At 49.5% G+C, this 12422-nt stretch overlaps 1 protein-coding gene across 1 annotated transcript in view; it reads left to right on the top strand.

Annotated features, from left to right (window-relative positions):
• BRWD1 (bromodomain and WD repeat domain containing 1) overlaps positions 1–12422 on the top strand; it is a 1722898-nt gene that overhangs the window by 1246588 nt on the left and 463888 nt on the right. The window lies entirely within an intron of this gene.

The raw sequence follows: 12422 nt of genomic DNA, 5'->3' as shown, positions 1-12422 counted from the left end.
GGGTGGAGGTGCTTCTCACCTCCCCCTGCAGGAACTGTAACACCTGGCGGTGAGCCTCAAAGGCTCACTCCCTTTGTTACAGCGCCACAGGGCATCCCAGCTAGTGGAGATGCCCACCCCTCCGGCCACTGCCCCCACTTTTGGCGGCAAGGCTGGAGGAGATAATTAGGAAAACAAGGAGGAGTCACCCATCAGTCAGGACAGCCCCTAAGGTGTCCTGAGCTGAGGTGACTCTTACTTTTAGAAATCCTCCATCTTGTGGATGGAGGATTCCCCCAGTAGGATTAGGGATGTGCCCCCCTCCCCACAGGGAGGAGGCACAAAGAGGGTGTAGCCACCCTCAAGGACAGTAGCCATTGGCTACTGCCTTCCCAGACCTAAACACACCCCTAAATTCAGTATTTAGGGGCACCCCAGAACCTAGGAAACTAGATTCCTGCAAACTTAACAAGAAGGACTGCTGACCTGAAGCCCTGCAGTGAAGACAGAGACGACAACTGCTTTGGCCACAGCCCTACCGGCCTGTCTCCCAACTTCGAAGAAAACTGCAACAGCAACGCATCCAACAGGGACCAGTGACCTCTGAAGACTCAGAGGACTGCCCTGCAACCAAGGACCAAGAAACTCCTGTGAACAGCGGCCCTGTTCAACAATCTGCAACTTTCTTGCAACAAAGAAACAACTTTAAATACTTCACGTTTCCTGCCGGAAGCGTGAGACTTTTCACTCTGCACCAGACGCCCCGGCTCGACCTGCGGAAAACCAACACTACAGGGAGGACTCCTCGGCGACTGCGAGCCCGTGAGTAGACAGAGACGACCCCCCCCCCCCCCCCCCCCCGAGTCTCCACAGCACTGCCTGCAGAGGAAATCCAGAGGCTCCCCTGACTGCGACTGCCTGTAACAAGAGATCCGACGCCTGGAATCAACACTGCACCCGCAGCCCCCCAGGACCTGAAGGAACCGAACTCCAGTGCAGGAGTGACCCTCTGCCTAGCCCAGGTGGTGGCTACCCCGAGGAGCCCCCCCCCCCCCCCCCCCCCTGTGCCTGCCTGCATCGTTGAAGAGACCCCCGGGTCTCCCCATTGCTTTCTATACAAAACCCGACGCCTGTTTGCACTCTTCACCCAGCTGCCCCTGTGCTGCTGAGGGTGTACCCCCCCCCCCCCACCCAGTGTCCTACGAAAGCCCCCTGGTCTGCCCCCCGAGGACGCTGGTACTTACCTGCTGGCAGACTGGAACCAGAGCACCCCTGTTCTCCATAGGCGCCTTGGTGTTCTGGGCACCTCTTTGACCTCTGCACCTGAGCGGCCCTGAGCTGCTGGTGTGGTAACTTTGGGGTTGCCTGAAACCCCAACGGTGGGCTGCCTATGCCCAGGAACTGAGACTTGTAAGTGTCTTACATACCTCTCAATCTAACCATTACTTACCTCCCCCAGGAACTGTTGATTTTTGCACTGTGCCCACTTTTAAAATAGCTTATTGCCATTTTAACAAAAACTGTATATGTTATTGGTCTAATTCAAAGTTCCTAACTTAGCTGTGTGGAGTACCTTGCATTTTGTGTATTTACTTCAAATCTTGAACTTGTGGTTCTTAAAATAAACTAAGAAAATATATTTTTCTATATAAAAACCTATTGACCTGGAGTAAGTCTTTGAGTGTGTGCTTCATTTATTGCCTGTGTGTGTACAAGAAATGCTTAACACTACCCTCTGATAAGCCTACTGCTCGACCACACTACCACAAAATAGAGCATTAGAATTATCTAATTTTGCCACAATCTTACCTCTAAGGGGAACCTTTTGACTCTGTGCACACTACTTCTTACTTTGAAATAGTAGATATATAGAGCCAACTTCCTACACTCTGCCTTAAAAACAAAATCCATTTGTGCCATTCCAGTGGAGTCTGCAGGTTCAAACGGTTTTGAGAACAGAAGCCTATTTAATTGATAACTTCAAATAAGTTATGAATCAGTCTACTTTGTGCTCAGAATGTCACTCCTGTGATTGAACTCACTGCTACAATTGATCATCCCTAGAGTAAAAACTTGAAATCGTTACAATGCATTCCATGTGTATAGATTCTTTACTGCATCGTGAGATCTTTAGTGATAGTCATAATTTCTCAATAATTACCCAAGTCTGCAAGGACCCCATAACAATTTTCAACATAATGCTCTTAATCAGATTAACATTGTTGAATAGCATTAATTCATGTTAATTTCTTGAAGAATTTCAATGTAGTTCTGTCAGAGATGCCATTTTATTTCTGAATGCTGGAAATGTTACACAGGATGGTTAATCGCTCAAGGTTCAGTCATCGGTCCTGAGAATAAACCTTCAGCATTGACTACATGTAGATAAAAATGCAGTCTGAGAAGCTTATATTGTGAAAGGTCAGGTTAGAGATTTCTCCTTAATGGCTGTGGGAAGAACCCCTACCCCACTATATCTTGTACTGACATTTATCTGCCAGAGCCAGTTCTTTTTCCAGCTTCCTTCAGGCAAGATCTCTGAATACGTCTTAGTTGGGGCTTACATCTCTATGCGACTTCCACAGGCAATTCTGCTAGATTTGTATTAGGACTCCCACCCACTGAGTTCAGTTGCATGCTTCATCTTTGAGACCACACCACAGATACAAATGTGTATCTGGACTGGCTCAACCTTACCAGTCCAAGGGAGATCTTTAAATGATAGTGTTCTTTGGAGGAGAATGTGGGGGGTATCTCAATTTTTTAATTGTCTCAGGGTATTTTTACCTATTCTGCCCCACAGGGTAGACGTGGATTAGGGTACACTAGTAAAAATCCATTAGGATTGCTTGGGAGGTAGCATAGAGATATGTGCCTCTACCAAGTTGTGTCCACTCTCTCTTGGTATGAGTCTGAGATTGTTTGGAAGCTGAGTGAGTGCACTATCTAGCTTCTATCTCCCTCCTTCCTTTGATTCGGAAGAATCTCGGCTCACCTCTGAGGATTTCACACCTCTGAAAAATGCACATTTCTAGCCCAGATTATTTTTAAACTGTTTTGACTCGCTGTCTGACCACCTCTCGTGTTGAGTCAAATATTTTATTCTTGACTTTGACATTTATTTTCTGGCAGAATGTCTTTATTTACCAACTGTCTTCTTTGTGGAAAGAAAAAAGGCTGATTCTGTCTGTGTGGTATGCCCATCTCCAGCTCATCAGGTAAAAAGGCTGTGATGTCTTGTTAAAAGAAAAATGATAATAAGTTTAGGAGTACACTGAAAGACAGAAAGGGCATTAGATTAAGAGGTCTAATGCAGGCTATGATAGCTGACAAAGAATAAAGAGCTGGAAAGAAATGCCTCTCGTTCTTGATCTGTAAGCAATCTTCAAACTAAAAAAGGCTCCCACAAAGGGAAATCTTCAGTCAAAATATTGTCATCCAGACATCAACACCAGTCTCATTGACACCCACATCTTCACCGTCCAGGACAACAGCACTTACATATTTGTCCCTGTGACAGAGATCAGCAGCAAAACATTGATATGACAAGGCATAAATTATGGTCTATTAAAAAAGGCTTGTAGGACGTTGAATCTATAGCGTTCGTCGTTGAGAAGAGCTCCATTTGTGATATGATCTTCTTTATGGTGGTCTAGATTCCCATCTACACATTCTACAACTTTTCATCAATATTTCAGTGAAGAGAGCTTGCAAATGGATGAATATCAAGATACATCTCCTTTATCACTTTGCCCTTTGAAGCTGATAATACTGTTGGAAGATCCCATACAAACAAATCTAGAACCATTAGTTACTCCAGTATTGGAAATTTCATAGATTCACATGCTTGAATCATTCCCCGTCGTCGAGATGGGAGCCCCCGGAACAATCATATAAGTAGTGTTGAAATATATTAACACGAGGGCCCTAGGCCTCTTCAATGTAACAGTCTATCAGAGTCATTTTAAGAAAAGGGACCAAACTTGAGCCTTCACCAATCAGACAACACCACCCTCTAGAATCCTCCTGAGAGAAGCTCCAGCACCTCAGATTTTCTACCACACGTCATGCTAGGGAGTCTCCTCAGAGCTCTGCTCTTTCTTCATACCTTTGGATTAGCTTTAAGCTATTATTTCTCTGCAAAAACCTGTGGTAAGAAAAGACTACATTCTGAAGACCCTCATCAGGATAGCATATACTGCCTCTATCCAGACCACTCAGCCAAGGACTGTAAGGTTTGTCGTACCTTTTCCTCTAAGACTCTTAAGGATAGAGAAGGCAGATTATTGATTTGGCTGCAGAAACTTAAGTACAGAGATAATCCAGTCTCGGATTCTGATAGTGATAACTCTTCAATATCCAAAAAGTCATCAAAAAGGGCTAGATCAGACACAACATCTCCTTCCCAACAATGAAGAAAAGCCCACAAAAAGACTGCCTCAGGGTCTTACAAGGGACGCAGCCCCTCTACTTCACCTCATAAACCTTCCAAGAAAGGAGAGAGAGGTCATGCAAGCAAGTCAGAAAGGCATAAGAAGTCATCCTCTGTACCACCATCTGTGCCTTTCAAAAGGCCCTCATCTACTTCTGCAGCTAAGAATGTACCGTCGATGACGGACTCATCGTTGACGAGACCGTCGGTGAGTGCTTTTTCACTGTCGAAGACTTCAACTGTTCCACCATTGACGGCAGTTGTGACGACGACATTGTCGACGACGAGTGCCACACTGTTGAGAGCAGCAACGACGACATCATTGTCAACGAAGATCTACACCTCCTCATCGCCGACAGCGGTAACAACGGTATCTGCTTTACCATCGTCGACTGCAGAATCTTCGGTAAGGTTGTCGATAATCAAGATCTCCATGCGTTCGTCGCTGTCAACGAAGGCTATATCTGCGCCGTCGACGACACCGTCAACGAGGGAAAAACAACATAAAAAACAAGAAAATCTGATAGAGACTTCTAGCTGCAGCTTCCTTACCTTAGAATTCCCTGGCGTCAGCTTCGAATCTGGAATTTTTTCTGCTGAGCAGTACCTTGCGCGCGCTGTCGGGCGGCGTCGTTCAGATTCGCGTGTGCCGTCAGCATTGTTGGAGCCGTCTATGATGTGACGGTTGTCTATGTAGACGCCGTCTGTTCTTTTCCTTCCGTGCCGGTTAAGCGCAGTTCCGGAAAGAGCTACCCTTCTTCGACGGTTTGTCAAGGCTTTTTTGACTGTTTGAAGTCATGTCTTAGAGAAAGAAAGGGTTCAAGCCCTGTGGTGTGTGTCATCGCACCATGTCGGTGACGGACCCGCACCGTGTTTGTCTTTGGTGCCTGGAGAAGGACCATGATTCCACCTTGTGCTCCGACTGTCGGGCCAGGGCTCCGAAGGCCTTGAGGGAGAGATCCCTCAAGCTTCTTTCGGCCCGACATTCGTCCTCTTTCGGTGCGACTCTGCTTAGGTCACGGTCCCTAAGTAGGAGGAGGTCACGGCACCGCTCCCGGAGCCCCAAGTCCTCTTCCTCGAATTCGAGGTCATCTGAAGGTAAGAGGCACAAGAAGAAGAAAGCTAAGCGGACTTCGTCTTCGCCACGCACGTCAGCCGACGAGGCATCTGTGAAACGTCGACGTTCCGAGCGTGGTTCTGTGGAGCCGTCGCCAGGGCTGACTCCGCATCTTCCCCCCGTTCTGGGGACCGGATCGACCCCCGCTCAGATAAAAAAAAAATTACGAGGCCATGCGTCTCGTTTTTGAGTGGGCTGTACCAGTGGAAGGTTCTTAGGGCCTCATGGGGTCAGCGGGGGCCCCTTCGGATTCGACGCCAGTGGCTTCGGCCTAGGCGCCGTTGGGGACCCCAGGATCTGATACCAGATCCGGACCGGCGCCAGTCTCTCACAGTCGACCTCCTTCGGTTCCGAGGTCGACGATTCCGTCCGTCACCGGCGCCTACCGGTGGTAACCCCATCCTTATTCCGGATGATCCGGAGCGACGTCGTGCAACTTCAACTAAGCCAATTCGGCCCAGATCATTGTCTGAGCATTATTTAGATCAGCCAGATGCAGGAGAGGAATGGGAGGGGTCTGGGCACCCTTTAGAATGTGGTTTGCAACAGGTGTGGTATGAGGATGTAGGGGAGGCCAGTGGACTACACACGTCTCTGGATACTGGTATGCTCTCTCCTCCTAATGTGGCTATGGAGGAGGGTGCTTCATTTGCTATGGTGGTGCGTAGGGCAGCTGAGGTCTGGGAACTAGATTTTCCTACGGTGCCAGTCAGGGCGAATATCATGACAGAAGTGCTTCAACCGGGGGTGACAACATCAGAGCCGATGTTGCCCTTCAATGAGGCTCTAACAGACGTCCTTCAGGGTACATGGTCCAAACCCAGCACAGGGGCTCCTGTGACTAGGACGGTCGGCCGCTGCCATAGATCCGCTCTGAGCGACCCTAGTTTCCTGACTAAACACCCAACTCCTGAGAGCTTGGTTGTTCAAGCCTCTACTTCCCGTTGTGCCTTCCCTTCCGCTCCCCCTGTTAGGGAATCCAAGAGGCTGGACAGCTTGGGAAGAAGTTTTCTTCCACCAGCCGTGCATTGAGGTCCATAAACACCTCTTCCCTATTGGGCGTTATTCCCATACTTTATGGGATACAGTGGCACAGGTGCTGCCCCAGGTCCCAGAGGGCGTACGGGACACTCTCACCCAGGCTGTCAAGGATGGGAGAGATGCAGCCAAGTTTACGATCAGGTGTGGTTTGGACACGACCGACTCGCTGGGCAGAGCAATTTAATCGTCAGTGGCCCTACGTCGCCATGCCTGGCTACGTTCAACTGGTTTCTCAGGGGATGTCCAGTCCAGCTTGATGGACATGCCCTTTGATGGCTCTCGCCTTTTTGGTGAAAAGGCAGACTCCGCGCTTAAGAGGTTCAAGGATTCTCGAGTTACGGCCAGATCCTTGGGCCTTTCAGCGCCCGCATGACAGCAGTCTGTCTTTCGCCCCTTTCGAGGCTTCGGAAGGGCGTGGTACCACGCCAGCCACAGTTTAGCCACCATCCTCAGGCTTCACAACATCTCGAAAGAGGACGTGGTCGTGGTACCATCAGACCCAGAGGGTCCGGCCAGAGGTCGGCCACCACACAGCCCCCCTCTACTGCGCCCAAGCCCTCCTAGTGTGGTTCTGCAGGATCACGTCCAGTTGGAGGGAGGATTCATTTTTATCTCCCTCACTGGCTTTCCATCACAACGGACAAGTGGGTCCTGCAGATCATACGGAAGGGCTACTCCCTTCCCTTCCAGTCTTTCCCTCCTTCTATCCCTCCGACAAAGGAATGGCTGATGAAGGACCATCTAGTTTTGCTCCGCAAGGAAGTTACGGCTCTCTTGGCCAAGGGAGCCATAGAAAGAGTCCCGATATCAAAAGTAGGCAGTGGTTATTATTCCCGCTACTTTCTGATTCCCAAAAAGAACAAAGGCCTTCGCCCTATCTTGGATTTGAGGGACGTCAATCTCTTCCGCAAGAATGAGAAATTCAAGATGCTCACTCTTGCTCAGGTTTTGTCTGCCCTAGACCAAGGAGACTGGATGGTAGCTTTGGATTTGCAGGTTGCGTATTTCCATATTCCTATCCTGCCAGCCCACAGGCGTTACCTGCGGTTCAAGGTGGGCCACGAGCACTTTCAGTTTACCATGCTTTTTCGGTCTCAGCAGTGCCCCTCATGTGTTCACAAAGGTGATGGCGGTGGTGGCAGCTCATCTGCGCAGGTCAGGGATTTCAGTCTTCCCCTACCTAGACGATTGGCTGCTGAAGGCTTCTATTCCCCAGGCTCTCGTCACCCACCTCCAGATGACGGCGAACCTCCTGCATTCGCTGGGGTTCACTATAAATGTGCCGAAGTCACACCTGACTCCCTCTCAGAAGCTCACTTTCATCTGAGCTGTTCTGGACACAGTGCAGTTATCGGGCTTATCCTCCCGAACAGCGGGTCGAGGATATTCAGGTTATGATACTGATGTTTCGGCCTCTATCCTGGATTTCGGTGAGACAGACTCTGAGGCTGTTGGGACTCATGGCTTCCTGCATCCTATTGGTCAAGCATGCCAGATGGCGCATGAGGGCTCTGCAGTGGGACCTCAAGTTCCAATGGGCACAGCATCAGGGAAATCTTACCGACGTGGTTCAGATCTCGGAGGGGACTGCAAAGGATCTGCAGTGGTGGTTAGTGAACTGCATTTGGGTCAAAGGCAGTCTCCTCTCCCTTCCCCAACCAGATTTCACAGTAGTGACCGATGTGTCACTTCTGGGATGGGGCAGCCATCTGGGAGAGGTGGAGATCGTAGGTCACTGGTCTCCGGCGGAATCTGGGCTCCACATCAACTTGCTGGAGCTTCGGGCGATCCGACTAGCATTAAAAGCATTTCTTCCTGTTGTGAAAGGGAAGGTGGTGCAGGTGTTCACGGACAACACTACCGCAATGTGGTACTGCAACAAGCAGGGCGGTGTGGGGTCGTGGACCCTTTGTCAAGAGGCTTTACGTCTCTGCACATGGCTGGAACAGCAGGGCATGACCCTGGTGGCTCAACACCTGGCAGGTTCTCTGAACGCCAGGGCGGACGAGCTCAGACGAAAATGCTTAGAGGATCACAAATGGTGTCTCCATCCGCAGGTGGCGCAAGGACTCTTTCAGCAGTGGGGAGAGCCTTGGTTAGATCTGTTCATCTCCGTAGAGAACGTGCAATGTCAGCAGTTTTGCGCGTTGGAGTTTACAAGGGGGCTATCGCTAGGCGACTCTTTTCGTCGCGAGTGGAGTTCAGGCCTCCTGTACGCCTTGCCGCCTATACAACTTCTGCCCAGAGTTCTCAAGAAAATCAAGAACGACCGGGCCCAAGTAATCCTAGTGGCTCCGGATTGGGCACGGAGAGTTTGGTATCCAGAGCTTCTCAAAATGAGCATCGGTCCTCCAGTCAGGCTGCCTCTTCGGGAGGATCTTCTGTTGCAGCAGCAGGGGAAGGTTCTCCACCCGAACCTGTCAACTCTGCGCCTTCATGCGTGGAGATTGAGCGGCAACAGTTGATGGTTTGTGACCTCCCTCCCGAGGTGTGTGATGTCATTCTGGCAGCCAGACGTCCCTATACTAAGTCGATCTACGCCTGCAGTTGGAAATGTTTTGTTTCATATTGTACAAAGAGGTCTGTTAATCCTCTTTCTTCTTCCCTGTCTGATATCCTTTTGTTTATATTATTTCTCGCCCAATAGGGTTCCTCCTTAGGGACTCTCAAGGGCTATCTTGCAGCCTTATCGGCCTTTCTGCAGTTGACCGATCAACCATCCTTGTTTAAACCACCTATAGTACAGAGATTTTTGAAAGGGCTTGTGCATTTGTTCCCGCCTGTGCCTTTTGTTATACCCAGTGGGACCTTAATCTGGTTTTTAGCTTCCTTATGTGTGCTCCCTTCTAGACCTTACATAACTGTCCTCTTCGGCTGCTCACTATTAAGACAGCCTTTTTGGTGGCAATTACATCTGCCAGGAGAGTGAGTGAGCTACAGGCTTTGTCATCAAAACTGCCGTATCTCACAATCTTTCCTGAAAAAGTGGTTCTCAGAACTCGTGCCTCTTTCCTCCCCAAGGTGGTGACCCCTTTCCATCTGGGTCAAAATATCACCCTGCCCACCTTCTTTGCACCACTGCATCCCTCTAAGGAAGAGGAGCTTCTCCATTGGCTGGATCCAAAAAGAGCGTTATCGTTCTATCTTGACCGCACTAAAGAGTTCCGGGTGAACGACCAACTCTTTGTGGGGTACGTTGGTGCAAAGAAGGGTCGGGCAGTACAGAAATGATCCATTTCGCGGTGGGTCATTCTCTGTATAAAGATCTGCTACGCTTTGGCAAAGAAGCAGCCTCCTGAGGTTTTGAGAGCTCATTCTACTAGGGGGAAAGCTGCTACCACTGCGTTAGCACATGGTGTACCTGTGGTGGACATCTGTCAGGTTGCAACGTGGGCTTCCTTGCACACTTTTGCAAAACACTACTGCCTGGATAGCCAGGTGAGAAGAGAAGGGCATTTTGCCCATTCTGTCTTGCAGAGAAATCTCCTTCAGACCCACCACCATGGGTTATAGCTTGGGTATCTATTCTAAGGTAAGGAAGCTGCAGCTAGAAGTCTCTATCAGATGAACAAGTTACTTACCTTCGTGTAGTAAGTTGGCTCTGTATATACTATTTCAAAGTAAGAAATAATGTGCACAGAGTCCAAGGGTTCCCCTTAGAGGTAAGATAGTGGCAAAAAGAGATCATTCTAATGCTCTATTTTGTGGTAGTGTGGTCGAGCAGTAGGCTTATCAGAGGGTAGTGTTAAGCATTTGTTGTACACACACAGGCAATAAATGAGGAACACACACTCAAAGACTTACTCCAGGCCAATAGGTTTTTATATAGAAAAATATATTTTCTTAGTTTATTTTAAGAACCACAGGTTCAAGATTTACAAGTAATACTTCAAATGAAAGGTATTTCACTCAGGTATTCTAGGAAGTTTAAATAATCACAGTAGCATGTACAGTTTTGACAAAAATGTCAAAAAGCTATTTTAAAAGTGGACACTGCAAAAAAACAACAGTTCCTGGGGGAGGTAAGTAATTGTTAAGTTCACAGGTAAGTAAAACACTTACAGGGTTCAAAGTTGGGTCCAAGGTAGCCCACCATTGGCGGTTCAAGGCAACCCCAAAGTTACCACACCAGCAGCTCAGGGCCAGTCAGGTGCTGAGGTCAAAGTGTTACCCAAAACACATAGGCTTAAATAGAGAAGGGGGTGCCCCGGTTCCAGTCTGCCAGCAGGTAAGTACCCACGCCTTCGCAGGGCAGACCAGGGGGGTTTTGTAGGGCACCGGGGGGGGACACAAGTCAGCACAAAAAGTACACCCTCAGTGGCACGGGGGTGGCCGGGTGCAGAGTACAAACAGGCGTCGGGTTTGCAATGTAGTTCAATGGGAGACCCAGGGGTCTCTTCAGCGAAGCAGGCAGGCAAGGGTGGGGCTCCTCGGGGTAGCCACCACCTGGGCAAGGGAGAGGGCCACCTGGGGGTCGCTTCTGCACTGGAGGTCGGATCCTTCAGGTCCTGGGGGCTGCGGGTGCAGTGTCCTTACCAGGCGTCGGGTCTTTGAAGCAGGCAGTCGCGGTCAGGGGGAGCCTCTGGGGGAGCTGTGGGGGCTCAGCGGGGTCAACCCTGGCTACTCACGGGCTCGCAGTCGCCGGGGAGTCCTCCCTGTAGTGTTCTCCACAAGTCGAGCCAGGGGCGTCGGGTGCAAAGTGCAAAGTCTCAAGCTTCCGGCGGGAAACGTGTGTTCTTTCAAAGTTGCTTCTTTGTTGCAAAGATGTTTCTTCTTTGGAGCAGAGCCGCTGTCCTCGGGAGTGCTTGGTCCTTTTAGATGCAGGGTAGTCCTCTGAGGCTTCAGAGGTCGCTGGACCCTGGGGAACACGTCGCTGTTGCAGTTTTTCTCGAAGTGGGGAGACAGGTCGGTAGAGCTGGGATTTTCAGCTCAGCAGTCCTTCTGCGTCTTAGGTTGCAGGAATCTGGTTACCTAGGTTCTAGGAGCCCCTAAATACTCAATTTAGGGGGTGTTTAGGTCTGGGGGGTTAGTAGCCAATGGCTACTAGCCCTGAGGGTGGCTACACCCTCTTTGTGCCTCCTCCCTGAGGGGAGGGGGGCACATCCCTAATCCTATTGGGGGAATCCTCCATCTGCAAGATGGAGGATTTCTAAAAGTCAGAGTCACCTCAGCTCAGGACACCTTAGGGGCTGTCCTGACTGGCCAGTGACTCTGTAGTGAATCCTAGATTGTTTTAACGGGATAGCAGGAGTTAGCTTAGCCGTAGGCTTGTAAACTTGTGCCCCCGTCACCCAGTGACTTTTAACCTACTTAGCTTGCTCTGTCTTAGCCCATTTAATTATTTATTTCCTCTAAGATGGCTGCCTTGTTTCTAGTTAGGCCACTTGTTATGAGTTTTATTATCAGTGTCACTGCGCCAAGGCGTCAAGATCAAGCACGAAAGACAAACAAACAGTAGGTGTTCACACTTAGGGATTTTCCCTCTCTATACTTTCGAGGGATTGTTGATATTAATTGCCGTCCCAAGCATGCCTGTTATCTATTGTTTTGGAATACACCTACGTCAGGGGACCTTGTAGATCTGTATAAATACATCACACTTTAGACAGATAATCAGAGGGATTCCGACCAGAGGGCATCGCCACCATCGCTGATACCGATGCTGCAGTCGTCTTGACGCTGACCCAGTCTTCGTGTCCCTACGGAGTCTGAGATAGAGACCTCATTCCAAGGTAACGAGGGTTTGGGGCTCCTCTCATGGACACTGCTTTGGCAGATTAGGTTTACCAAACCCAGCTCTCCTTTAGGCAGGAGGTTAGGCCTATTCTCATTAGGGTATTAGGGCTTCTCTTC

This window comes from Pleurodeles waltl, chromosome 8 (assembly GCF_031143425.1).
Source record: "Pleurodeles waltl isolate 20211129_DDA chromosome 8, aPleWal1.hap1.20221129, whole genome shotgun sequence".
Classification (NCBI taxonomy): Eukaryota; Metazoa; Chordata; class Amphibia; order Caudata; family Salamandridae; genus Pleurodeles; species Pleurodeles waltl.
This window is presented reverse-complemented; position numbering and strand designations above follow the sequence as displayed.